At 37.0% G+C, this 12,008-nt stretch overlaps 1 non-coding gene and 1 pseudogene across 1 annotated transcript; one reads left to right on the top strand and one right to left on the bottom strand.

Annotated features, from left to right (window-relative positions):
* Positions 1–785: 785 nt before the first annotated feature.
* Positions 786–6,237, top strand: LOC120268562 (annotated as a pseudogene).
* Positions 6,238–9,949: 3,712 nt separating this feature from the next.
* LOC120269752 lies at positions 9,950–10,056 on the bottom strand. The gene has a single exon (XR_005539389.1). It is a non-coding gene; the product is annotated as a small nucleolar RNA R71 (small nucleolar RNA).
* Between the last annotated feature and the right edge of the window lie 1,952 nt (positions 10,057–12,008).

The raw sequence follows: 12,008 nt of genomic DNA, 5'->3' as shown, positions 1-12,008 counted from the left end.
TCTAATGATCTAGGGAGTTCTTTTGGTTTCTTGTGTTTAATGATGTGTTTGCATAACTTGATGTGTTTGATGTGTATAGATGCTTTGGTAAAACTTGGTGTATGGATGACCATAGTTGTGATTGCTTATTGTGATTCCAAAACTTGATGTGTTTGAGTTGCACAGTTACCCTAGCAAACCTTGGTGTACTTGAGAACCATAGATGCAACATTCCTTTTAAGCACACATAGGAACCATAGAATGTCCTGGTAGGCATTAGAGGTCAGTCGGCATGTGATAGCTCATAGGAATCATCCCAGGCATTACTTTCTTGTTGTTGAAATATTAGATTCTTTAATTTTACCTGCTCTATCTCTGTGTCTCTCACCCTAATTCAGTTTCAGCCCTTACCTGTCATCCTTCCTTCTTTAAGATCTAGTTACTAATAATTATTTACCGGCTAGAGATTAGAAGATCAATTAGTACTTTGAGTCCAGCCCCTGTGGTTCGACAACCCTACACCCTCACGGGGTACCACTTTACTACTTGTATGTGACCCGTGCACTTGTGGAGAAACATCACCTGTAAGCCAAGCCGCAAGGGTCATCCTCAGGATTTTACTGGGAGCACATATGCCCGTAATGGAGGTCCTAAGTGCTATCCAGAGAAGTTTATGGTAAAACACTTATGGCAGTAAGCTGGATGTTAACACTAAGATGGAAGACCTTACATGTAAAGCTTATGGTCATAAGATACACATAAGGCATATGGCCGATAATCTCTAGCTTCTTACGACCTTGTTCTGCATGGATTTTGTTCGTTTAGAAAATAGGCTTCCAGGAACTATATGTTGGCCAATCTGGCATAAATTGACATTGAATCCTCATAATTTGGTTACTTCAACTTCATTAACAACCACCTATGAATCATTTTTTGGCCTACACCTTTTATCTCAAGTTTTGGATTGGACACCCAAATTGCTCATGGGTGTAGGTTAAGTTAGTTATGGTCTTGGTGGTTGATCGGGTGAACTACTAGCTTTTAGATATGAGATATCCACCCTAGTCACTATGGACGCATTTGCCAAATTGATACGTTTGAAGGAATCAATGTTGGACTCATGCGATCTTTAGCTATAGAAGAATAGGTTGTGCCAGATCGATATCGTCAAGAATTCCTAACTATTGCATGGGAATAAATTCATTTAGAAGCATCTTCCTCTTCCAATATTTTTTTTATTGGAGCTTCTCTCATTTCCTTTTATTGAGTATAATGATGCAAGTCGAGCTTGAATGAGTCGTAACATGTAATGTGATAGACATTGTATATGTGGGTTTAGGTCTGTAAATATTGCAAGAGTATGAATTGTCAAGTAATACCTTGTGGGTGAGCACGAGGGTAGTATTCCTTTGGGAATGGCAAGAGGCTCCTATTACTTCCTTTTCTCTTAATCAATAGCTTAAACATCTACGATGTTTCTTAATTCTACCTCTATAACTTAATTAATACAATAAAATTAAGGATCATTATGTGTAATTGGAAGGAGTTTAGGAAATCGTATAAAGATTCCCTTAATGATCACTTGTGAAATAGAGTTAAGGGGTGACAATTCAATCTAGTATTGGACCAGAGGAATTCAAGGGCTTACTGGTCCCAATCTCTTGGCAACCAGGTCTAAACACTAGGAATTTAAGATGGAATGTCTTCCACCGTAGCCTCCTATGTCTGTCTTAAGTTCAAGAACTCCACTAGAAGGGCTAATCAAATAGTTATCTACAAATCTAATCAAACCCTAATCCAAAAATCTAGCAATACCTAATCTCTTAGGGCATGCATAGATCTAACAAGGCAAAGAGTCTTCTAATTTGTGAGCATATCTTCCACTCTACATCAGCAGAATGCCATTAAGCAAACATGCAATGAATTACAAAAGACTAGAAAGAATATTGAATTGCCAATAAAGAATCACAAGTAATAATCAAGGTGAATTTACATGAAATTCCACTTGAATTGTGGTCCTCTAATGGATATAGAAGTATTACTCAGTTAATAATAATCATACAAAAGGAAATAAATCAAAATAAATCCTAGACTAACTCCCTCCAATATGGTCTCCGATGGTTGAGGTTGAGTAGATCCCAAGATCATAAAGAGAATGCCAATTCTCTTCATGCGCACTCCACTATTTTGCACATTGAATCTTTATTGGAAAACTTCTGGAATCTACTAAAATCTTGATGGAACTCATCTCCAACCACAAGGGTCTCCAGAAATCCAGCCGCCTCTCCCAATTTTGGCAAAAGAACCTATGATAGATTAAAAACCCTTAGGGTATTTATAGTATCGAGTCTACCATGGTCTCATTATGCTTGTTGTGGAGGCTATGGTGAGCAAGTTTGTTGCTTGGGCCCCAAGTTGCATCCGGGCATGGTCTATTTGGTTGTTGTGTGGATTTGCCACCGTCGTTATGATTCACAATGGCTATTATTGAGGTTGTTATGACTTTTGTGTTATTCTCTATGATTCCACACTAGCACGGCTTAATAACAGATGTGATAGGAGTGGACAATGACCATGAAAAGAAGTTACCATGGCTGTTGTGAGCTTTTGTGATGCTCTGGTTCAGCAAGTTGACTTGTTTTGCTTCTAAATACCTCCATATTTACTTATTTGTCCCTAAGACAGAATAAAAGCTTGTTGTGACCAAAAGAATGAGATTATATTGTAGTTTGGCACTAATCATGTAAAATTCCATGCCAAATCCAGTATTAATGATATATAAAATATGCACTTTTAAGCACTTATCACAACGTCAAGCAGTTCCTCTTTCTTGATCGAAAAAGTGTATTGTTGGAATTGAAATGGAATGTCAAACACCTCTAGATTCTAGGGTTTTAGCTATAGCCAAATGGGAGGGAAAGATCATTTATACTGATACTCACAAGATCATTTTCTCAAGTAATGGAGACACTATGAGCATTCCATTAGTTATGTATCAACGTTCTAACAAAAATACATGTATGCATCAAAAACCTCAGGTTCCGAGGGGTAAATGCATTAAAAAGGGACAAATTTTAGCAGACGGTGCGACTACAGTTGGTGGGGAACTCGCTTTAGGAAAAAACGTATTAGTAGCTCATATGCCATGGGAAGGTTACAATTCTGAAGACGCAGTACTAATTAGTGAACGTTTAGTATATGAAGATATTTATACTTCTTTTTACATTCAAAAATATGAAATTCAGACATGTGACAAGCCAAGGTCCTGAAAGAATCACTAATGAAATACCACATTTAGAGGATTGCATACTCCACAATTTAGACAAAAATGGAATTATGATGCTTTTATTATTTATAGAAACAGGTGATATCTTAGTAGGTAAATTAATGCCTCAAATAGACTAGATCATTGTATGCTCTGGAAGATAGATTATTACAAGCCATACTCAATATTTAGGTATCCACTGCAAAGAAAACTTCTCTAAAATTATCTATAGGTAGAAGAGGTCGAGTGATTCATGTAAGATGAATTCAGAAATAAGGTGGTTCCATTTATAATCTAGAAATGATTCATGTATATGTTTCACAAAAATGTAAAATCAAAGTAGGTGTTAAAGTAGCTAGAAGACATGGGAATAAAGGTATCATTTCCAAAATTTTTGGTAGGCAAGATATACCCTATTCGCAAGATGGAACACCTGTTGATGTGATCATCAACTAGTTAGGAGTACCTTCTTGAATGGGTGTAGGATAGATATTTAAATGCTCGCTCAGGTTAGTGGGGCATTTGCTAAAAAGCTATTATAGAATAACACCTTTTGACGAGAGATATGAGAAAGAGGCTTCGAGAAAACTAGTGTTTTCTGAATTATATTCAGCCAGTAAGCAAACAAAAAATCCATGGGTATTTGAACCCGAGTATCCGGGAAAAAGCAGAATATTTGATGGAAGAACAGGGGATCCTTTTGAACAACCTGTTCTAATAGGAAAACCCTATATCTTGAAATTAATCCATCAAGTTGATGATAAAATCCATGGGCGTTCCAGTGGACATTACGCACTTGTTACACAACAACCCCTTAGAGGAAGGGCCAAACAAGGGGGACAACGAGTAGGAGAAATGGAAGTTTGGGCTCTAGAGGGATTTGGTGTTGCTCATATTTTACAAGAGATGCTTACTTATAAATCTGATCATATTAGAGCTCGTCAAGAGGTACTTGGTGCTACAATTGTTGGAGGAACAGTACCTAACCCCGAAGATGCTCCAGAATCCTTTCGATTGCTCGTTCGAGAACTACGATCTTTGGCTCTGGAACTGAATCATTTCCTCGTATCTGAAAAGAATTTCCAGATTAATAGGAAGGAAGCTTGATCTGAATGAATCAGAATTTCTATTCTATGATCGACCAGTATAAACATCAACAACTTCGAATTGGACCAGTTTCTCCTCAACAAATAAGGGCTTGGGCTACCAAAATACTACCTAATGGAGAGATAATTGGTGAGGTGACAAAACCGTATACTTTTCATTACAAAACCAATAAACCGGAAAAAGATGGATTGTTTTGTGAAAGAATCTCTGGACCTATAAAAAGTGGAATTTGCGCTTGTGGAAATTATCGAGTGATTGGGGCTGAAAAAGAAGACCCGAAGTTTTGTGAACAATGCGGGGTGGAGTTTGTTGATTCTCGGATACGAAGATATCAAATGGGATACATCAAACTCGCATGCCCGGCGACTCATGTGTGGTATTTGAAACGTCTTCCTAGTTATATCGCGAATCTTTTAGATAAACCCCTTAAGGAATTAGAAGGCCTAGTATACTGTGATGTGTGATTTGATCAAAATTTTCATTTTACAGATTCGAAAACTGTCATCCCATTCAATCTGATTATTGGGATGTCCCCGTTCTGACATGTGTCTTGGAAGGACTAACATGAAGCTCAGAATGTTGGGTGTATTCAATACTTCCAAACAAACAACAAAAGGGGAATTGATCCATGGTCGATTCCCGTAACAGATAAATAGGAATTACTAGTTATACCTCGTGAAAACAAAATACTTGCTTCGTGGAATTAACCATTCCATTTCTTTGAGAGAGTGATTCTGTTGAAGCAAGTAAATATGGCATGGTTACAGGAGTTTATATATCCCATATATGCTTCAAAGGATATCGTGGTATAAGCATGACCATCGAGGTGAGTAGAGACCTAAAAGATCGAATGGGACGATATATAGACAAGTAAATCCTTTATGAGTCCCAACAAAGTATTCCTTTACTTTAAGGGATTCCGTATTTGAGGGGAAGTAGACTACTCAATAATTTCACATTTTCTTTTTTTGTCGTAAATTAAGTAATTTAGAAACTCAAAGTCAAAAGAAGAATGAATTAATGAAAGGTTAGTCCTCTCTGTGAACTTGAGTAAGGAGTAGCCTTTGCAGGGTTTTATTGAACTTTAAAAGAACCTCTCTTTCTTTATTTGGTATAACTACTTGAGCCGGATGAGAGGAAACCTTCACGTCCGATTTTTAAGGGGGGAACCCAATCTTATAGGAACCTATCTCGATTTTTCTTTTGCTAGGCCCATATCTAAAAAACCAACTTTCTTACGATTACGAGGTTCATTCGAGTATGAAATCCAATCCTGGAAATACAGCATCCCACTTTTTTTTACTACTCAAAGCTTCGAGACATTTCGAAATCGAGAAATCTCGACAGGAGCAGGTGCTATTAGAGAACAATTAGCCGATTCGGATTTGCAAATTATTCTAAATAATTCATTGGTAGAATGGAAGGAATTAGGAGATGAGGAGGTGACTGGAACTGGAAATGAATGGGAAGATAGAAAAATTAGAAGAAGAAAGGATTTTTTGGTTAAACGCATGGAATTAGCTAAACATTTTATTCGAACAAATGTAGAACCAAAACGGATGGTTTTGTGCCTATTACCAGTTCTTCCTCCCGAGTTGAGACCAATCATTCAGATAGATGGAGGTAAATTAATGAGTTCGGATATTAATGAACTCTATAGAAGAGTTATCTATCGGAACAATACTCTTACCGATCTATTAGCAACAAGTAGATCTATGCCAGGTGAATTAGTAATGTGTCAGGAGAAATTGGTACAAGAAGCCGTGGATACACTTCTTGATAATGGGATCCGTGGGCAACCCATGAAAGATGGTCATAATAAAGTTTACAAGTCATTTTCAGATGTAATTGAAGGCAAAGAAGGAAGATTCCGTGAGACTCTCCTTGGCAAATGGGTCGATTATTTGGCATGTTATGTGATTGTTGTGGGTCCATCGCTTTCATTACATCAATGTGGATTACCTCACAAAATAGCAACAGAGCTTTTCCAAACATTTCTAATTCATGGTCTAATGAAAAATGCTTGTAACATACGAATTGCTAAAAGTAAAATTTGGGAAAAGAAAAGAACAAAGTCTTGGGTTTCGTTGATAGGTTCTGCTGATGACCATGAAGACGCCCATGAACCAGCTAAAGAATGAGCAGTTTACTGTAGTAGTTTTCTTTGACATTTTACTGTAACACTTCATAGAATTTTTGGTGAAATCTCGAGGGTCTTAAGGGCTCTTTCACGCATGTGAACGAGGCCATGAAGCCAACCTGAGAAGGTCTTTAAAGAGGCTTTCAAGGGTTTTGTGAGACATTCTTTCCCCCTACCTCCCACCATTCTTCTCTATCTCAAAATTTGTGGTAAAAAAAGCTCAAGAAGGCATCTTTAGGAGTGGAAATCAAAGGAAGAGGCAAAATTCAACAAGATCCGCCGTTAATCCTACTTATAAAAGCTTGGAAACAACGAGGGAAGCCGCCCCCATTGCGGCCCATGTGGAAACTTTTCATGCAATCCAAAGCATCATTCGGCTTCTAACCTTTGAGAGAGTTTTGCTTATGATGTTTTAGTTGTTTTCACCATGATGAACTTTGTATTTTCTTATACGGATAGCTAGACCACAACGTCATCGGATGCCAGTAAATCGTGCGGTGAACTTGCTTGTATGATTGCTTAGTTTACTTTGAATGCATGTAGTTTGATTTTGTGATTCAAGCTTCATGTTCTTTGATGTGTTGAATTGCATGAGAACTTTGTGGTTCACCTCATTGGTTGTACTTGGATGCGCAGGATGCACCATAGTATTAGACTCGCATAGCTTGAAAGGGAACCATGTATGAATACACCTAGGGATTTGGGTATGTTGTACCCCTCCAACCATTAAGGATGAACCTATATGTGTGTTTAACCATAATTTGAGAATTCCCTATCCCCATTGCAATTATAGGAGGATTTTATTGGAAGAATTTTTGAACCAATACTCATACAGGATTAGGGGTAATCATCGAGGGATTTAGGATTACCTATTTTAGGAATCTCTTAGTCCAAAATCACCACTGCCTTGTAACCTTAGAATGCTCGAGCATTAGTAGCCACAAGGGAATCCGCATCTGTGACCGTCTCTTTCCTCTAGATTTTCAACTCTTTCACTTTGGCATATCTGCATTCTCCTTTAGTAGTTTTTATTCCATTTTGCGAGTTTAGGACACTTGCACTCCAATTTGTAGACTAAAAACAAGTAAAGAAGACGTAAGCGTAGCTCCTTGGCCCCATGGAATACAACCCCTGTGTCGCTCATAGGGTATTACTTGACAACCCCGTACATTTGTGGGTGTTCACACCAAGCTTTAGGTCTTAACTTTTATAGAATAGTACATCTAATGACTTCTGCCTTCCTAATGAATAAATTATCTTTGTTCAAACCCATGTTATGATTCGTGTTTGCTGACATGGATAAAAAAGGAACAATTTGCATAGTATCCACTAATATCACTAAAAACATTGTTAAAATAATTTTACAAGAAGGTTTTATTAAAAACATTTGAAAACATTAGGAAAATCAGATATTTTCTTGGTTTCATCCATATAACAATGAAGGGCTTGTAAAGGAGTATATAGAACTATTTTAAAATGTATCGGGCAACCTGGTCTACAAATCTATTCCAACTATCTGCGAATTCCTAAGATATTAGGTGGAATAAGGATTTTAATTCTTACTACTTCTCAAGGTATAATGACAGATCAAGAAGCTCTAAAAATAAAAATGGAGGAATTTTATGTGATATATGGTGATCCGCCTCTAGTATCCTAATTTGAGCTCTAAATTCCTCCTTAAAATAAAGGCTATCCATTTGACATGTAGCGAGCATTTGATCCAAGACTAAATAAACTTGAAGGAGAAAAGGGGGTGTTCTCAGTAGCGTTGTGGAAGGTCATTGGAGCATTACTAGAACCGTTGGGGTGTGTTTGGCGGCATTTGTGGAAGATCGGTGGAAGATTCATGGGGTGAGGAGAGAAGGGGGTTTTCCATTTTTTTTCATTTACTTTTCCCACATTGATTGGACTGTATGATTTCTCCTTTAATGGAGAACTAAATTGTTACTATTTGAGCATGGATGAAATCTAGGGTTTACACTTTTAATTGACATTGGTTGTAAACTGTGGAGTTTTTACATTGGTTGATTGATTGAAACTTATTGATGTTGGGTTTAATTGCATGTTTTAATTGACTTTAATTCTATTGTAGTGAAAGTCAAGGATTCATGATTAATGTACTTGTGTGACCAATCGAAAGATCCACCAAGTGTAGACATATCGCAATTGAAGGGGATTACTAGTCAACCAAGAAATATAGCACTTTGTTGTTAAGATTTCCCCCCTATGATCCTCTCGAGCAAGTTTACATAGGATTTTGAGTGCATTGAAATCATAGAGAGCAAGTATTAGTAAAAGATTTTGTGCTATCTTTGTATGGGATTAGGGTCAGTAGTCTCAAGAGAGGGGCTGAATATTCATTGAATCCTTGTTTTCTCTAGATGGAATTCATTGAGTGTGATGTACTCATCGGGTAGTCTGTATAAGCACCATATAGGATCAGTTATTGTTTAACTTAAGAAAGGAGGTAATATGAATTAGGAATTCTCTCAGCTCAACTAAATTGCAAAACCCTGTGCAACCATGTCCAAGACTTACAAAACCCTTGGAGATGCTTATACCCGAACACCCTTCTTTCTTGCTTGTTTTGTCGGATTTCTACTTGTGATTTCTAATTCTTAATTTTATTCATGATTCACAAACAACATCTTTATTTAGGTTAATTGACAGCACTAAAATTAGTTCTAGTGTTCTTTAATTCCTTGTGGATTAGCAACATTGCTTTATAGCACTCTATACTACTTGATCAGCTCGTGCACTTGTATCCAGTAGGTGACTTTAGCCTCTATCAAGTTTTTGGTGTCATTACTGGGGAACTTAGAGATATTAAGAACATTTCTTTTATTCCATCAAATTATCCATTTCTTTTCTTTTTCTTTTGTGCTTTTTACTTCTTTTATTCATTCTGATTTCTGTTTTCTTATTCATTTTCAGTGCATGCCAAAGAGTAAGCGATCAAGGATTATGGAATATGATGTCATCATCAAACAATTGATTGGAACATGACTACGAATGACATTGTTGAGTGAGACAAGGTTATTAACAGTAAGGGTTGAAGAAGAACATTCTAGTGTGATGGCAGAATAGGTAGATCATTGAGGACTTTATTTGATTATACTAAGCCAACATTGAATAGATTTTAGTCCAGTATTGTCTGACAACCTATTGTGGCCAAGAATTTTGAGTAGAAGCCTACCTTTGCTCAGATGGTATTACAATCAGTTCACTTTCATGGGGTACCAAATAATGACCCTCAAAGCTATATTGGAGGATTTTTGGAAGTTTGCAATATGCTTAAGATCAATGGAGTTTCAAAGGATGCTATTTGATTGAGATTATTTCCATTCTCATTGAGACCATAATAGTGGTATCAAGTGCTTCCTCGAGCATTTATCACCACTTGGGAACAGTTGATTATAGCATTTCTTACCTGATACTTTCTTCCAAGCTAGACTACAAAGCTTCAAAAAGAAATCACTTCATTGACTCAGATGGATATCAAATCATTATTTGAGACATGGGAGAGATTTAAGGACCTCTTGAGGAAGTGTCCCAATCATAACCTCCGTGAGTGGATGGGAGTTCAGATTTTTTATCAAGGTGTCAATTAAAATACCCGGCAATTGATTGATTAAGTAGTAGGAGGATCAGTTGGTAGTAAGACACCAAATATAGCCAAACAATTGATTAAGGAGATAGTCATGAACAATCACCAGTGGAATTCGTGAGGTCACTCAGTTCTTAAGGAAGCTGGGTTGTTGGAAGTTAGTGAGGTTACAATAATAGCTGCCCAGGCAGAAGCCTTGAGCTAGAAGATTGATAGTTTGTTTCTTACAAAACCCTTGACAGTCATGGCTTATGAGATATGTGGGGCAAACATTTGGTTACCGATTGCCCGAATGTTAGAGCAGCGCCTGAACCCATAGAATAATTGGACTTCATTGGTAGTTCTTTCCAACCCATTGAGCAAGGGAACCTACATTAACACTTACAACCCTGGATGCAGGAATCATCCTATTTTTCATGGAATAATAAGGGGTAGCAACAAAAGCCTCCACTAGAATTTTTTTCTCATTAACAGCAAGACCCAAAGCCCACTGTTAAAAGTGTGTTGATCCAGTTCGTTTAGACCACATATACAAAGTTTCGGCAGTCTGGTGTACTATTTTAGAGTATTGAATCTACCATGAGAAACCAACAGGTATCGCAACAGGATTTTCAAAAATAGTTTACCGAGTAACACTGAGGCAAATCCTTTAGAGCATCTCAGGCTATCACTCTTAGAAGTGGTAAGAAAGAGGAGATGAGGAGAAAAACCACACATAGTAAAGAGAAGGAATCAATCATTGAAGACTGAGAGAAATTGGTACAAGAGATAGATCTCGCTACAATCATGAAGAATACGGTGCCTCCACTGGTCAAGGAGTGTGTGCCCTATTTACCATACCCTTCGAGATTGAAGAAAGACCAAAAAGATGAACAATTCAAGCCTTTCTAAGATTTTCTTAAGCAATTGAACATCAATGTCCTATTTGTTTAAGCCTTGTCTCAAATGCTAAAGTAAGCCAAGTTCGTCAAGGATTTGCTTACAAATAAGAGGAAATTTGAAGAAGTCTCCATTATCACATTGAGTGAAAGGAGCTTAGCAATCCTTCAAAAAAATATGCCAAAGAAAAATAAATATCCAATGAGTTTCACAATTCCTTGCATGATTGGTGATTTGATTAAATAAAAACTTTGGCCGATTTGGGGGATCGTATTAATGTCATGGCATACACCATGTTCACAAAGTTAGGGCTTAGTGACTTGCAATCAACTAGAATGATTTTATAATTAACTGATAGATCCATTAGGCATCAAAGGGAAATCATTGAGGATGTTATAATTAAGGTTGAAAATTTTATTTTTCCTGCAGACTTTGTTATTCTAGATGTGGATGAAGATGTAGAAGTACCTTTCATTCTCTAAGTGGGCCATTTTTAGGCACCTCCTAAGCCCTAATTGATGTTCATAATGGGAAAATGACAAATAGAGTTGGTGATAAAGAGGTTGTGTTTGCATTGTTGGATGCTATGAAGTATTCAATTGATTATGATGATTCAAGTTTTAATTTAGATACAACAAGTTTGATTGTTGATGACTATGTTCTAGAAATGATGCATAACAAGCCTTCCAAAGGTCATTGGATGATCCTTAGGAAGACACATGCTCTTTGCCCAAAAAGGATGAAATTGAAGTAAAAATGTGCAAAAATTAATGGAAGGTAGTCACCCATGTGAGGAAAGGTAAGATCAAAACTTTGCACAAGGAGGTAACACTCAAACTATGGTGGTTGAGTATTCTTTCTTGGAAGCTTCATAGCATACACTCACCAAGTACATTGAGCTAGTGACATAAAACAAGCACTTCTTATGAGGAAACCCAAGTGTTTTTCGTATATTTATCATACTTTTATTTGTTAGTTTACAGTTATTTGTTTTCATGTGTTAGTAATAAATTTCTTGGTTATGTCACATT

Source organism: Dioscorea cayenensis, chromosome 9, assembly GCF_009730915.1.
Source record: "Dioscorea cayenensis subsp. rotundata cultivar TDr96_F1 chromosome 9, TDr96_F1_v2_PseudoChromosome.rev07_lg8_w22 25.fasta, whole genome shotgun sequence".
Taxonomy (NCBI): Eukaryota; Viridiplantae; Streptophyta; class Magnoliopsida; order Dioscoreales; family Dioscoreaceae; genus Dioscorea; species Dioscorea cayenensis.
This window is presented reverse-complemented; position numbering and strand designations above follow the sequence as displayed.